General features: G+C 35.2%; 1 pseudogene; it reads right to left on the bottom strand.

The window, feature by feature from the left end:
• Positions 1 to 12784: 12784 nt before the first annotated feature.
• LOC117020591 (MICOS complex subunit MIC19-like) lies at positions 12785 to 13509 on the bottom strand (annotated as a pseudogene).
• Between the last annotated feature and the right edge of the window lie 293 nt (positions 13510 to 13802).

Raw genomic sequence — 13802 nt, forward strand, 5'->3', positions numbered from 1 at the left:
TTCAGATTTTAATTCAGGACCTACCAGAATCTGTTTTTGTTTGTTTTTTTTTTGGTGGGTGTGTGGGTGTAGGGGCGGAGGATGAAGAGAAAAATGGTTTAAAGACTCTGGTATTTTTGTGACAATGTTTAGATTTTTTGCTAAAGTTTATACTTTGAAGTGCCAATATGTGGATCAGGTAACATCTCATCTCACCCTGCACAGAACTTCCATCTGTTCGGAGCAGACAAAGTCTTCTTAACTGTCAGTGTACTTGAAACACTTAAATGGGCATCTAGTCAAATGTTCTCATGTAACAGTTGGTTTTACATACAAGTAGACAGCAGGGAGAAGGGCAATAGAAGTCAAATTTCAGTGAAAAAGAACGGGAAATGTGACAGAAGATGGTTCGTCTGTCATTTAGAAAGCTGTCACCATGCAGTTGTGGATACAGTGTGACATTGAGCATGAACTCTCCCTCCTTGAAATTCAAAACTCTTTCCTCATGTTTCTTCCATTGCCTATTATCAGTGACTGTAAGTCAAGGAGCTTTATCAAAATCATGGTGGTGGTGGTGAAATAAATTTTTCAAACAATTCATATCCTCCGGAAACATGCATACAGCATTTTAGAGGTTGTTTTCCTTCTACCAATCAATTTGTCCCACTCTAATCACTCCACCCAACACACACACACAGAAACTCATATACTTGGCATTAGAATAATTAAATGATGATTCAGTGATAAGGATAGGGATATGCCACATTCCTCAGATGAATAACTGTAGGAAAAAGATGGAGTTCCATTAGTCTGTATGTCCTAAGAAACAAAGTGTAGTAGGAGAGGGAGGGAGGGAGGGAGGAGGGGGAGGGAGAGAGAGAGAGAGAGAGAGAGAGAGAGAGAGAGAGAGAAAGAGAGAGAGAGAGAGAGAGAGAGAGAGAACAAAGAAATAAACAAAACATAAAAAAAAGAAACAAAGAAAAAAACAGAAAAAGAAAGAAAGAAAGAAAGAGAAAAAGAAAACTGCTAATTTCTTGAGTTCCTGTGAAGATGCAACCATCTAAAATTATGAGACACTACAAGAGTAAGATGTTTTTGTTTATTTGTTTTTTCATTCGTCTGCAGCTGGTACTTGGGAAGCTGACAACATGGTGAAATTACAGGATTAAAAGATCAAGAGTGTGCCAGCCCACTTCTTTACTGGGCCAGGGAACCTGCCTTGGAATTAAAGCAAGGGGCTTTACAGAGTGAAGATCTGCAGAAGTGTAGGAGGTAAAAGCCATTACTTTGATCCAGTATTCTACTTCACCCTCATTTCTAAAGAGCCACAGTGCAAGGAAGGGAAAGGACTAAGTAGTTGTGAGATCTACTGGATTTAGGGACAGACTATTAGGGCAACTTTTACAGGAACCACTGACTGATGAGATGTAGTGGACATTTTATATATACGCAGATAAACTTGAAATTGCATTCAGCATTGACCGAGTACCTAACCTGTGCTTTGTCACATACCAATTATAAGAAGTTATGGATTTATTGAAACTAGTTCATGATACTATTATATTGCTTTACCCTCGTTTTCTTTCCTGGCTCTAGAACTTATATAAAAATAATCTGTGCTATGAACATGACAAACATTTATTTATTTTTATTGTGTGGTAAATTCCATGTATATAACATAACTAGCTGTGCCTATAGAAATAGGATAGGGAAGATTTCCTAAATACCTAATATATGGTATTGGCGAAAGTTACAAATAGGGTCTTTTGATTTCTCCCATTAGTTCTTGTAGCTTGTCATAGGTTGAATAGTGATATCAGATACAAATTATTAAATGAGTAAAATGATATGTATCTACCATGCATGGGTAGAAGTAGAAACTAGCACTATCTAATTAGTTACTTACCTAATTGTGCTTCTTAGTACAATTTAGGTAATGTTTCCCAAGTTGTTTCTTATGTTAAACAATTGATGGAGGTATTAGAGTACACACAAGTCTAATTTAAACCTGAATGACTTTATTATTAACCATAGCTCACTTTCATCTCATCTATTGTATTGCTTGTTTTTGTATTTTTTTATCCTCTCTATTACCTATGATAAATCTCAGTCCATTTTTTTTTATGACCATCGTTTTTGCTCATATTCACCTGTCAGTTGAAATAACGGTATTACGTAACTTATTAGTACATCTTTGCTGCTGATTCTGAGCTTTAAGAGCTCTCAAACAGATATTAAATTTTCTCAGAATAAATTATCCAGCCTTTTTAATTTATTTTAAAATCACTGGTGTTTACTCTCAGCTTTTCACACTGCCTCGCTCTAAGCTTCAGTATCAGCTTCTTCTCACCTGTGGGTTTCAGCTATCATAAAAGACAAGCATACCCTTTTTGGTTGCTGTTGTGTTTCTTCGCAGTACATAAGAGAAAGTTATAACTCTTCCACAGAGTGCCAGCCTGTTCACCTGGAGACTCGTGTGTTTATTTTAGTTTGGAGTATGACATCATTAAGCCAGTTGAAATAAAAAAAAAAATGCCTTTAAATAGTTAGAGCATATTACTTTATCATGATTCCCATTTAAAAGTACATAGTCAGATAAACTTCAATTATGTAGAAAATGTGCTTGTGCCATCTAGGAAAATTTAGTTGTTTAATTATCAATTTCAAATGCTGCATATTATCATATAGTAACATTTTGACCTAAGAATCTAATGTTATATACCACAGCTTCCTTTACCATCTTGCAAAATTCCCAAGTATGTAAGTGTTTATCACTCAAATCCTTTGAATCTCCAATAGTTCAATGAGAATAGGTCACATTAAATTTTTTTAATATTCTAAGTATCTCTTGTTATGACTATGTGGTCTCATAATATTATTATCTTCTAATACCATTTACCCAGTTCATGACTAATCTTTAATTTGAAGTAATTAACTGCAATGTGGTAAATAAAGATTTCAAGAAAGACTTCTTTGTTGTTTGGTTATAAGAAAAAATATAAAGCTCAAAAACAGTTATGCCAAAGAAGTTATGCCAAAGTGACTTCTATATTTCATTTTATTACCACATTTTAAGAGTCATCATACTCATTAATGATACTAATCTTTCATAAGTTTCTTTCATTTTCAAGTCAGTTGCTTGTCAACATAATTACTTTTTATAATCAAATGAAAATATTTACACATATGTTAAGAATCACCTATATCTTATACATTTTAAATGTGTTAATGGCTAGGGAAGAATTGAAAATATCCTTTTAGGAAACAACAGTATTTAAGAGGACTAAAATGTATCAAGATTAAAAGAATATTCTATATTGTCACAAATTGTATTTTCCAAAAAATGGCCGAATGACATCCCTGATTCCACATATTTTTTTCACAATTTGTCTTGCCACATTCCCATGAAGATTTGGGGTTTAAATCTACTTCCCTTGAATCTGGGTGGGTTTGTGACACACTTGTAATCTATAATTTGTGAGGGAATTGATACTGTGCAACTTCTAAGGCTAGGTTCTAAAAGGCAATACAGTTTCTGCCTGGATTGCCTGTTTGAATCCCAAACCTGCCATGGAAGAAGTCTAACATCATCATGCCAGAGAGGCAAGTTTGGAGCGCTATCAGCTTTATAGCTTGCTGGCCACGTGAGCATGCCATTTTGGTCACTCAGCCTAGTGGAGCCTTCAGATGACTAAAGCCCCGGCTGATATGTGGCTGCAAACATAAGAGAGACTCTAAGTTAGAACTTCCAAGCTCAGTGCTTCCTGAATACCTGACCCACAAAATTTGCAGTAAAACAATGATTGTTTTAAGCTGCCAATTTTACGGGTAATTTGTTGTATAGAAATGATACCCAGCACAGATATTTGGGATTGGATTGGGTGATGCCATTAAAAACAAACAAACAAACAAATGAAACCAAAAAACACATGACATTTACTTTGGGAATGGTCAGTGGACAAAGAACAGAATGTTCTTTGAGGAGAACTCAAAGAACTTTGAGCTTTGAGGAGAACTTTGAGCTTGAGGAGAGCTCAAAGATGATGTTAGTGTGGACTTAAAATTAAATGTTGGAGTCTGGAAAAAAGGGTAGATCCTTTTTCCCGCCTGATTATCATGTATGATCACCCATGATGACTAGTCATTCCCGCTTTTGGTAGTTTAATTTTTACCAGTTTTAAGATAACTTGGCTGATACTTGTATATATTCCTTAATGCATACAAAGAAAAAGAGAAATAAGTATATTTATAGACATACAAGATTAGTTAGAGAAATAGAGGACATATATACCTACAAGAAAGAACTTTTTACATTTCCATCCCTTTTGTGTTGTGAAAATATTAAAATTTAAACTAAAGGACAACTAGTGGGGGGTAGTTGGGCTAAATAATGCATACTTAGTGCATGACTGGTACCGATCCTATCCCACCTGGACTGTGGGGCACGGTGAGACATGTCCTTTCTTCACTCCTCTCACACTGACTACCTCACACACCACCATGCTGCACCTAGTCAGATGCCTGCCTACACTGAAGAACACAGAGTGATGCACAGAGCTGGTCCGTGGTGCAGCACTTGTAACTACAGACAGTGTGGTAAAATAACCACAATCAGTAAAAAGAAAATTACATTTGGAAAAACAAAAGGGCAAAACAAATCAAACAAAACTAAACACACACACACACACACACACACACACACACACACACACACACTACCATTTACTTCTAGTCTTCCTATGTTCCATCAACTGTGCTGAGTAGTCTTTCCTTATTATCTCATTTGTCCTCCAAATATGCATATGAGGAAATTGAGACATAGAAGGTTAAATAAACTATCAAAAGTTACACAGCTAATCATTGACAGAATTTATGAAAAAACAAAAAAAGAAACAAAAAACAGACAACTTCACCTCAAAATCCAAGTCCTTAACCACTATGGTATATTGCCTATAGAAAAATGCATCTGGAATATAACAGTGGTCTGTCATTAATAGTTTTAACATTAAGAAATTACCTGATCCAAAAGGTCACTCAATCCTACTTTTAGAATATATAAAATTAAATATGTATACGTATCACAGTATCCAATGCATATATTATAAAAGGTAAAGGATTATAGATAAAATTGTAGTTTTACTATCATTATTGAGATTGATACTACAGGAATGTTTCAGAAGAGCTGTGCTGATATTCCTCAGCAGTGGAATAATGCAATTTGACAACAGAAATATTACGGCTGCCTTTCCATTTGTTTCAGTCTTAATTTAGAAAGTAATATTTACTTATCTTGCACAATCTTGGAATCCTGACCTAGTCAGTCTATAAAGCAGAGGCTAGAGTCTCTAAGTGCATTTGAGTATTTGTTTAATTTAATTATACCTATTAAAGTGTATTTCTTTTGAGTAAGAGAGAACATATCAGGAGGGAAGCCATATAAATCATTTCTTTTGTGGACTCATCACCAAAAAGATACAGAAATATAGAGCCTTTTGTTGTTCTACTTGGCAGAATAAACTAAGACCTCAGAACAAATGGAAGTCTTCCTAAGCTTTTTGTTTGTCTTGTGAGCTGAGATATAAGCAGTGAGCAAGCTTTATGTGCTCAAAAAGCATTACATAGCAGCCAGAGCTTTATGTCTTGTCTAATACATATGGGTGTAGCAGCTTTTCATGAAGGGAGTAGCTCTGCCATTGGTATAAGAAAGGGAATAAATTATCTAATTCTTAGCTAAGGCCAGGAAGGTCAGACAGAGGAGCACACTTTATTTCACTTTTAGGACTAGCTTGATGTTAGCATCTGTGGATGGAAGCTTAGGCTTCAATCCAAGCATGACAAGAAAAATATAAAAAATAAATAAATAAAGTGAGGCAGCAAAAACATGGGAGAAATCAATAGACTAAATGAGGCTGTGTTTGTTTTTCATTTAGTTTTGTATGTTAGAGAAATTGATTTGTCATCCAAACAGTAAAATCTATGAGAGCTAATTAAATACAAATCTCTTATTACCTAAATTCTCTCTCAACAAAGTATGGTATTAAAATGTCAGTAATAGTAACAACCTCAGAAACCAACAGAAATGGAATCAATGACCCACATGCAGAAATCATATGAGAGGAGTTTATTTAGATGGTCAGAATTTCTTCTACTATTGAGAAATTTTTATCTCATACCTGTATAACACATTATTTTAAACAGAATTCAGGAGGAAAAACATTGCCACAAATATTTCTCATGACATTTATCATAAAATGTCTTTATTATTAAAAAGGAGTTTTAAAATAAAAAGGTTAAACTGATTATCAATCTTCATAGCTTTGTCAAAATGTATGCATTAGGCTTTTTCATGCTGTTTGGTAGTAAATTTGATGGAGATATTTCTAATTTTTAAAGTAATATATTATAAATTTGGGAACATTTTATTTTTCAAAATACATTATGAAATCAATGTTTCATATTTGACACAATAGATTATTATATTGAGTTTTAATTAAGTGGTATTTTTATTTGATTCAATGCTTAAGTAATAACATGCTAAAATTTTCAAGAATATTTAGATGTGCTTATTATTTTCAATATATAAGATATGAAATGTTTGTTCAACAAACTGAACACTCATATATTATATTAAATAACATAGTAATCAAAAAAAAAGTCTAATCTCCATAGCCTGGGACATCATAAATGTTAAATGTTGAATTTTAGCAGACTAAATCTCAGTTCAGTTGCATACCAAAAGAGTTAAGAGTTTAGAAAGAGAAATAAAAATATTGAGTATAAAACTAGACTAAAAGAATATCAACTGTGTAATTGTTATGGCAAAACATATAGGGAACCCCCACAATTTCTAGGGAGTTAAATGAATCCTCTCAGAAGAGGTGCTATTTAAAGTAAGCCTTGAGAAACAAATAGTCGTGTGTGTTAATTAAATAGATCTGTGTGTTAGTGAGATAATTTTGACAGTAATGTAAAGAATTTATGGAAACTGAGAGAAGCTGGAGGCAGAAATATTTTAGTTTCAACATTTTTAAATAAATATATTTAATTTTTTTAATAATTATAAAATTTATTTGAATTTTTAAAAACAAATACAATTTCAATGAACATCAATATGCATATCATCTAGATTCAATTTTTAACATCCTGCCACATTTTCTACATGTACATAAAGCAATAATTCAGCATGCACCTACTAAAAATGGGGATATTTTCTAAATACCATTTAATAAAAAAAAAAAATCCCTAAAACAGTTAAAATCCAGGCCATATTTTAATTTTCATAATTGTCTCAAACACGCCTTTATCTTTTTTCAATGTTTACACATTGTATACTGGTATCTCTTTAGCCTCCTTTAATCTAGAAAGAGATCACCATCTTACAGTTTCCTCATGGCATAGCTTTTCTGAAGAGACAAGTGCTGTTATCTTACAAGAAAGTCACAGACTGGATTTGTCTGATTATGTCTTTGAGGTGTGATTAAACTTATTTCTCTACCCCTTGTATTGCCAAGAAAAGAGAAGTTAAGTTTAAAGAACTGTTTAGATTCTGGTGAGACTGTATTTGGTGTGGACTCTTCAGAGGTAACATGCCATCGTGATGCACATCAGGTCAGGCAGACCCCCTATTAGCAATGCAGTATGATTGTGTAAGGTGGTGCTATGGCTCATTTCACTTCTTTGTAATATCCTTTTGTTTTTAGCTGTTCACTTTTTGAAGGAGAGCTTTGCTGTTATGAATGACGCTACCACGAGCATATAGCATGTGTGTATCTGTGTATGTGTGTGTATGCACGCGCATACTTATTTATCTAGCATATAAATCTAAAAGGGAATTATCAAGTAATAAGTTATACTCATGTTTCATATTAAAAAAATAACGGAAAATTATTTTCCAAAGCAGTTGCACCAGTTTACACTTTTTAGGTTTTACTCTCATCCCTCTATTTAATCTTTACCCATAGTGTTGTCAGGCAGATTTTGTCAATTGCTTAGTTTTACATAGACTCCTTTATTATTTTGTATTTTACTGAAACTATAGGTAAAGAAGTAGATTAAAATAGCTCAGGAGGGAACGTGGGCGATGATGGCTATGTTAACTATTTTAACTGTGTTAAGGGTTATATATATCAAATTGTACACTTTACATATGTATAGTTGATTGTATGTCAATTATACCCTAATGAAACATAAAACTGTCTTATATTCATAAAATAAGCTGCTTTTTCACAATGTACTGTTTGTATGTACTATTTAATATAGTTTCTTAGTTTTTGCTTTGTTCATTCCTAATGAGATGTTCATTTTGCATTCTATTTTTGATTTCTATTTTTTCCCTTTGTTCAAAAACATAACCAAGACTAGAACTTGTCTGCCAGTAGTTCATTTGGAAAGCGTGCAAAAGCATGAGAGAACAAAGAGCAGGAGACAGAGAAAGCCAAAACAAATAGATTGAATTACTAAACTGGTTACCACTGTGTGCAACTATGGCTCACTCTTGCTGAGGACCCTCTCCGCAGTCAATGATGAGAATTTTGTTGTTATTTTTTTACTTGTTTCTGTATGTATGTATTTTCTTTTCCCTAATATCAACATGTTTATTATTATCGCAAAAGAACAGTTTTCCCATCATTAGTAAAATAGAATACATGTAATATATTTAAAGATCTGCATCTAGACCACAAAAAAAGAAAAAAGAAAAAAGAAAGAAAAAAGAAAAAAGAGGGAAGGGAAGAAAAAAGCAGAATACAAAATTGAAGCTGAGGAACATAATAAATACTTGACAGAATTCTCACAACATGTAAAGGATTGGCCCATTGCACATAAAGCTGAAATCAGAGATTAGACTGAAGGGATGTGGCATCGGGAACTAACAGTATGGTGATTTAAATATATGATTACATCTCTCACTCTCCTTCCAAAATGTGGTGGGTGCTATGTCCCCTCTAAGAGAACTTTCAAACTTTGCTTTGCTTGCATGCCTAACAACTCTAGGAGCCCTCAGCCACAATGTAAAAAGTTCAAACACTCAGTAATCACCATGCTGTGAGGAAACTCAAGTCACATGAGAGGCCACATGTAGGTCCCATTCCTAGTTGATCTGGGTGTACAAGTCATATTAGCCTAGATGACCGAAATGTGAATGAAGTACAAAGATACTTCTGGCCCTCTGTTGCACAAGTCAACTGCAGCTATTTCAATCTTTCCAGTTGAGGTCCCAGATAAGAAATTCAGATATGTCTTCTCAGATGTGTCCTATCAGAATGTCTGCCCCACACAATAAAACACTTTGGGATGAATTTTATGCCAAAAACTGATATAAATAGCATATGCTATAGGCTTTCTTGTATAGTTCTTGTTTATATGTAGTAATAAGTTTACATAATGAGTTAGGAGAGTGTTTCTCATTTTTTTTCCCTCTGTTAAAAGAGGTTCAGACTTGAACTCTGTTCTTGAATCACCTTACTTATTCAATAGAGACACTTGCATTTGGTATAAATCATCTTGTCTTTTTTCTATATTCTTTCCAAGCCTGTTGTCTTAATTATATTTTTTCATATTATAAAGTTTCATCTTTCCAGTACTTAATCTTCTGTGAGTTTAGGAAAAAGAACAAAAGACTCATAATTACAGTCAACATTTCTTTGCTTTTTGAAGTGTTCTATCCATGTCTTGGACATTTCTAATCATGGGAGACATTTTTTGAGACTTGGATTTCTATTTTTTTTCCCCATTCCACAGGCAGGCATGCAGTATTGACTCAATTATGTGTAGCATAGCTATGAACTAATATCCTCGGTTAGTTTTAAATAGCTACCCTTAGCAAGAGGCTTCTTTTGAAATATGTTTTTCTTTGAACATTTCAAGTGGCAGCAGATCTTAAAATAAATATAAATATTGAAACTGTTGTGTTTTAAAAATTAACCAGACTTAGTGTTTAACTTTCTTTTCAAGTGAGGCCAAAGGGGAAAGAACCTAGAATAAGGCGAGTTCTCGTCCCCCATTCCTGTTTGTCTGTCTGTGATGGTTTCTGTTTCCAGGGAGGTATGGGGAGATCATAAGTCATTCCCCTCCCATTGATGCCTCTTGATACATTTGGAGGACCTGTCTGGTTTCTGATTTGCCTGGGATCCCATGAAGATACGGGATCCTTTAATAAAGGATAGCAAACAGAGGGGGGGGGGGAAGTTAACCAGGCTTCAGCCTATTTCTGCAGATCAGAAATGCTAATGAAAGGGAAATCCTTTGCGTTTTTTTGGGGGGGAGTCAGGTATTCCCTTCTGTATTGTTCCATTTAATTTAAACACCGCACTTCTTGCTATTTGTTATCAACACACTTAAGAGATGAGCATCCTGAATTTCACAGGGATGAATTTATTGCTGCAGGACATACAGCTAATAAATGGCACACCTGAAATTTGAAGCTAAAGTCTTTTGATTCCCAGGACTTACATATAAACGCTGAACCCACTCCCTACTATATACAAAGGAGTCAGAAAAATATTAACAATTATTTGTAATGTTATTACTCAAATACTATTTCATTATGTGCATTTTAGATGGTGTCAGCAATTGCAATTTTTCTAGAAGTCCTATAACAAGAAGTATATCACTCATTTAAACAGTATTTCTATGTTAATTTGCTCTTTTAGATATTTCAACCATTTTAGTTTCCCATAGGTAATATACATATATGTGTCTTTTATACTTTTTACATTATGTAATTTATTTCCCTATATGTTTAGAAGAAGCACACATTTATTTTAATGAAATGACCAAAAATTTATTAGAAATGCCCTACATTTTCATTTCATTGATGTATCCAGATCCCAACTTTTAGTTTTTTGTTTTATTCAGAATGTGTTGAGAACAAACATAAATAAATAAATAAAATGTTTTGTTTTTACTGAGACATTGCTTGTTCTTATTGATTGTACTTAATTTTTTTTTTCTATCTGGAGAACATGTTTCTTCTTTTTATATACAAGAATACAGAATTGTTAGTTTTCTTAGAAAACTTTTTTTTTTTTTGAGTTTTAAAAAGAGGATAGTTTATTGAAAGCAAAGAGTCAGAGCTCCCGAGTGGGAGGGGGTCCCAAATGGGGGTGCCCCTTAGAAAACTTTTCGAATCTTTCAATATTGCTTTCGTTCAGAAATGAGGATCTCCTTATAATTAAATTTGTGATTGTAAATCATGCTTACTTTTCTAGTTACAAGAAACTGTTTTGTTATTATTAAAAAAAAAAATTAGCAAGTCAGTATACAAGGATAAATTAAGTGCCATTGCCAACACTAACAAGAGGAAATAAAGTTTCGGTTAATCTATCGTTTTTTGTTTAAGGATTAGTAATACTTCTGCGGAATGGAACAAGAAATGACAGATTAAAAAAATGATTGTGATAGGTACGTGAAATCTTGAACAAGAAAAAATAAAATTTCTGAATAGGTAAACACATGATTGAATGCTTGAACAAGGACAGGAAAGAGAAATACACCTTTAACCCAACTCGCTCAAACACTTGCAGAGAGGAGTACAATACTCTGAGGGCAAAATTCACCATTCCAGGAAGTGACCCAGCAACAAAGGGAACAGTGAATTGCATCAAAATGAGAAGAAATAGGTCAAGAATGTAATGCCGATGGGAACCTTCTAAGAGTTCAAAAGAAATTTACCCTCCAAGAATTGGCTCTTTCACTCAATGCTGAATCCTTAACAAGAGGGTTGCATTTACATATTGTATTTCAATTATATTGTCTTTAAAAATAGTATCTTAAACTAGATTATATTGTCCTATCTGATATACCCTATCTGTTCATTGTTTTGGTAATATTTATACTACACTACCCTGGTTTTCATTCTTTCTCTGAGTGTGTGTGTGTGTTTATGTGTGTGTGTGTGTGTGTGTGTGTCTGTGTGTGTTTTCTTTTGTTTATTTGTTCTTTAGTGTTTATTTGTTCTCCTTCATGACATGATCTTCCACTGTCGCTTATAAAAATTATTTTTATGAAGAGACTTAAAATGTTTTATATGTTCTATCATTATATGTTTATATGTTCTTTCATTAATTCTACATACAAGCAATTCTCTTAAACTAAAACATAAAAGATAATTTTATATTTTCTTTTTTTCGTCAGAAAATATATTTATTATTGATAGTGAGTGAAGTAAAGATGTCAGTATCACGATAGAGAAGCGTTTATATAAGCGGAGGTTGCCTTTACGTTGATAAAAAAGGCCTCATTTCACTTGCAATCATAAACAGTATTCCAATAAAAGAGGTACATTTTCTCTCCTTTTTTACACGATCTTCCTACACGATCACCATAATAAGTTAAAATGAAACGGCTCTTATATAGTCAAGGGAGAAAAGAAAGAAAAAGAGAGAAACCCAACATGCCACAGTCTAGAAATTCCGCCCAGCGCTGCTTGGCCCCAGGTTGAGGTGTTTTTCCCTCTCCTTTCCCCACTCCAATGACCTCCTTACCGCCCAATTCAAACCCCGGAGCTTTGGTGGAGTGGAGGTTCACCTAACGATGGAGCCTAGTTAGAAAAGTAAGCGAACAGAAAGGACAAAAGGTAGAGAGGGCTACCTTTCTCTTTTTGTCATCATACTGCGGTTTATTAACACTGCAGCATGTCCTTTGTGACGGACCCCTGACCGAGGCCTTAGCTTTCCAAATCGTCGTTGACCACATGGTGACAGGTTTCTTCCTGTTCCCTCTGCTCTCCGGGACTTCTCTTTACTGGTCTTCTCTGCAAATAGATTACTTTCTTACTAGGAAAAAAAAAGACTATTCCGCCTCTGGAATTAACGTTGAAGGAGTTTTGCATCCTGTACAAGTTGATTTTATCCTCCCTTCTCAAGCATGCTCTGTTTGGCCTGATTCACACAGCGCATGTACTGGCCAGCCAGCGCAGAGCAGCTGGGATCTGCTGGCTCTTCTGGCGCTAACACTGCAGATTCTTGGCCTGCAGGTCAGCGCAGACTGGGTGAAGCTCATACCGCTTGAGCTTTGCTTCCACCTCTTCCGCAGCTTTCTGGTACTGTTCAGTGGTGACTTTGTAGAACTCGGAGCTCCTCTCCTCCAATCCAGCCAGCTGCTCTTTGTAGAACGTATCCGGGTTCTCTAACACTCGGTTTTTCTCCTCCAGCTGCTTAGCCAGCAGCGTTGCCTTGGAGCGCTCTTCCTCACTGGACATCCTCTTGCGGAGAATAGCTCTGGTCAGCTGCTCATTGGCTAAAGCCCTGTCTCAGCCCACTTCTTTCCCTTGTTTTAATCGTTTCTGGTTTTCAAATTAATTCTTGGCTTGTTCTAGGGCCAGCTCCGCAGCTACTCCTCTATTCAATTCTTCATCAGACACTGAGGTACCGTAAGCACCAGAATACCGCTGAGACTTCGATGGAGACGGTTCCTTCATACGCTCGATCACATTTTCCGAAAGCCGGATGCCCTTCACCACGGTGATGTTCTCATTCTTATCTGCCTCGAAGGTGACCCGGCGGGTGCTGGCGGTCCCACCCATGGCTTCTTCTGTCCTCGCGGAGACCTAGCGTGGATCCACGAGCACCTCAGGCCCCACGCACACACATGCGCGGACGTGCCCGGACTTTTTCCTCGCAGAGTGGGTGCAAGGCCAAAACCTCCTATATTTTCTTTTATCTATCTACCTATCTATCTATCCATCCGTCCATACCAAACTTTCTCATTAAGGTATTATTTATGATACTGTAACAGGATGTGACATGTTAATATGTCCACCTTAGTGTTAATGCCAAGTACTACCTCCTCCTAAATTGAGATGCCCGGGCATATTACAAGTAAGG

Source organism: Rhinolophus ferrumequinum, chromosome 3 (genome assembly GCF_004115265.2).
Source record: "Rhinolophus ferrumequinum isolate MPI-CBG mRhiFer1 chromosome 3, mRhiFer1_v1.p, whole genome shotgun sequence".
NCBI classification, from domain to species: domain Eukaryota; kingdom Metazoa; phylum Chordata; class Mammalia; order Chiroptera; family Rhinolophidae; genus Rhinolophus; species Rhinolophus ferrumequinum.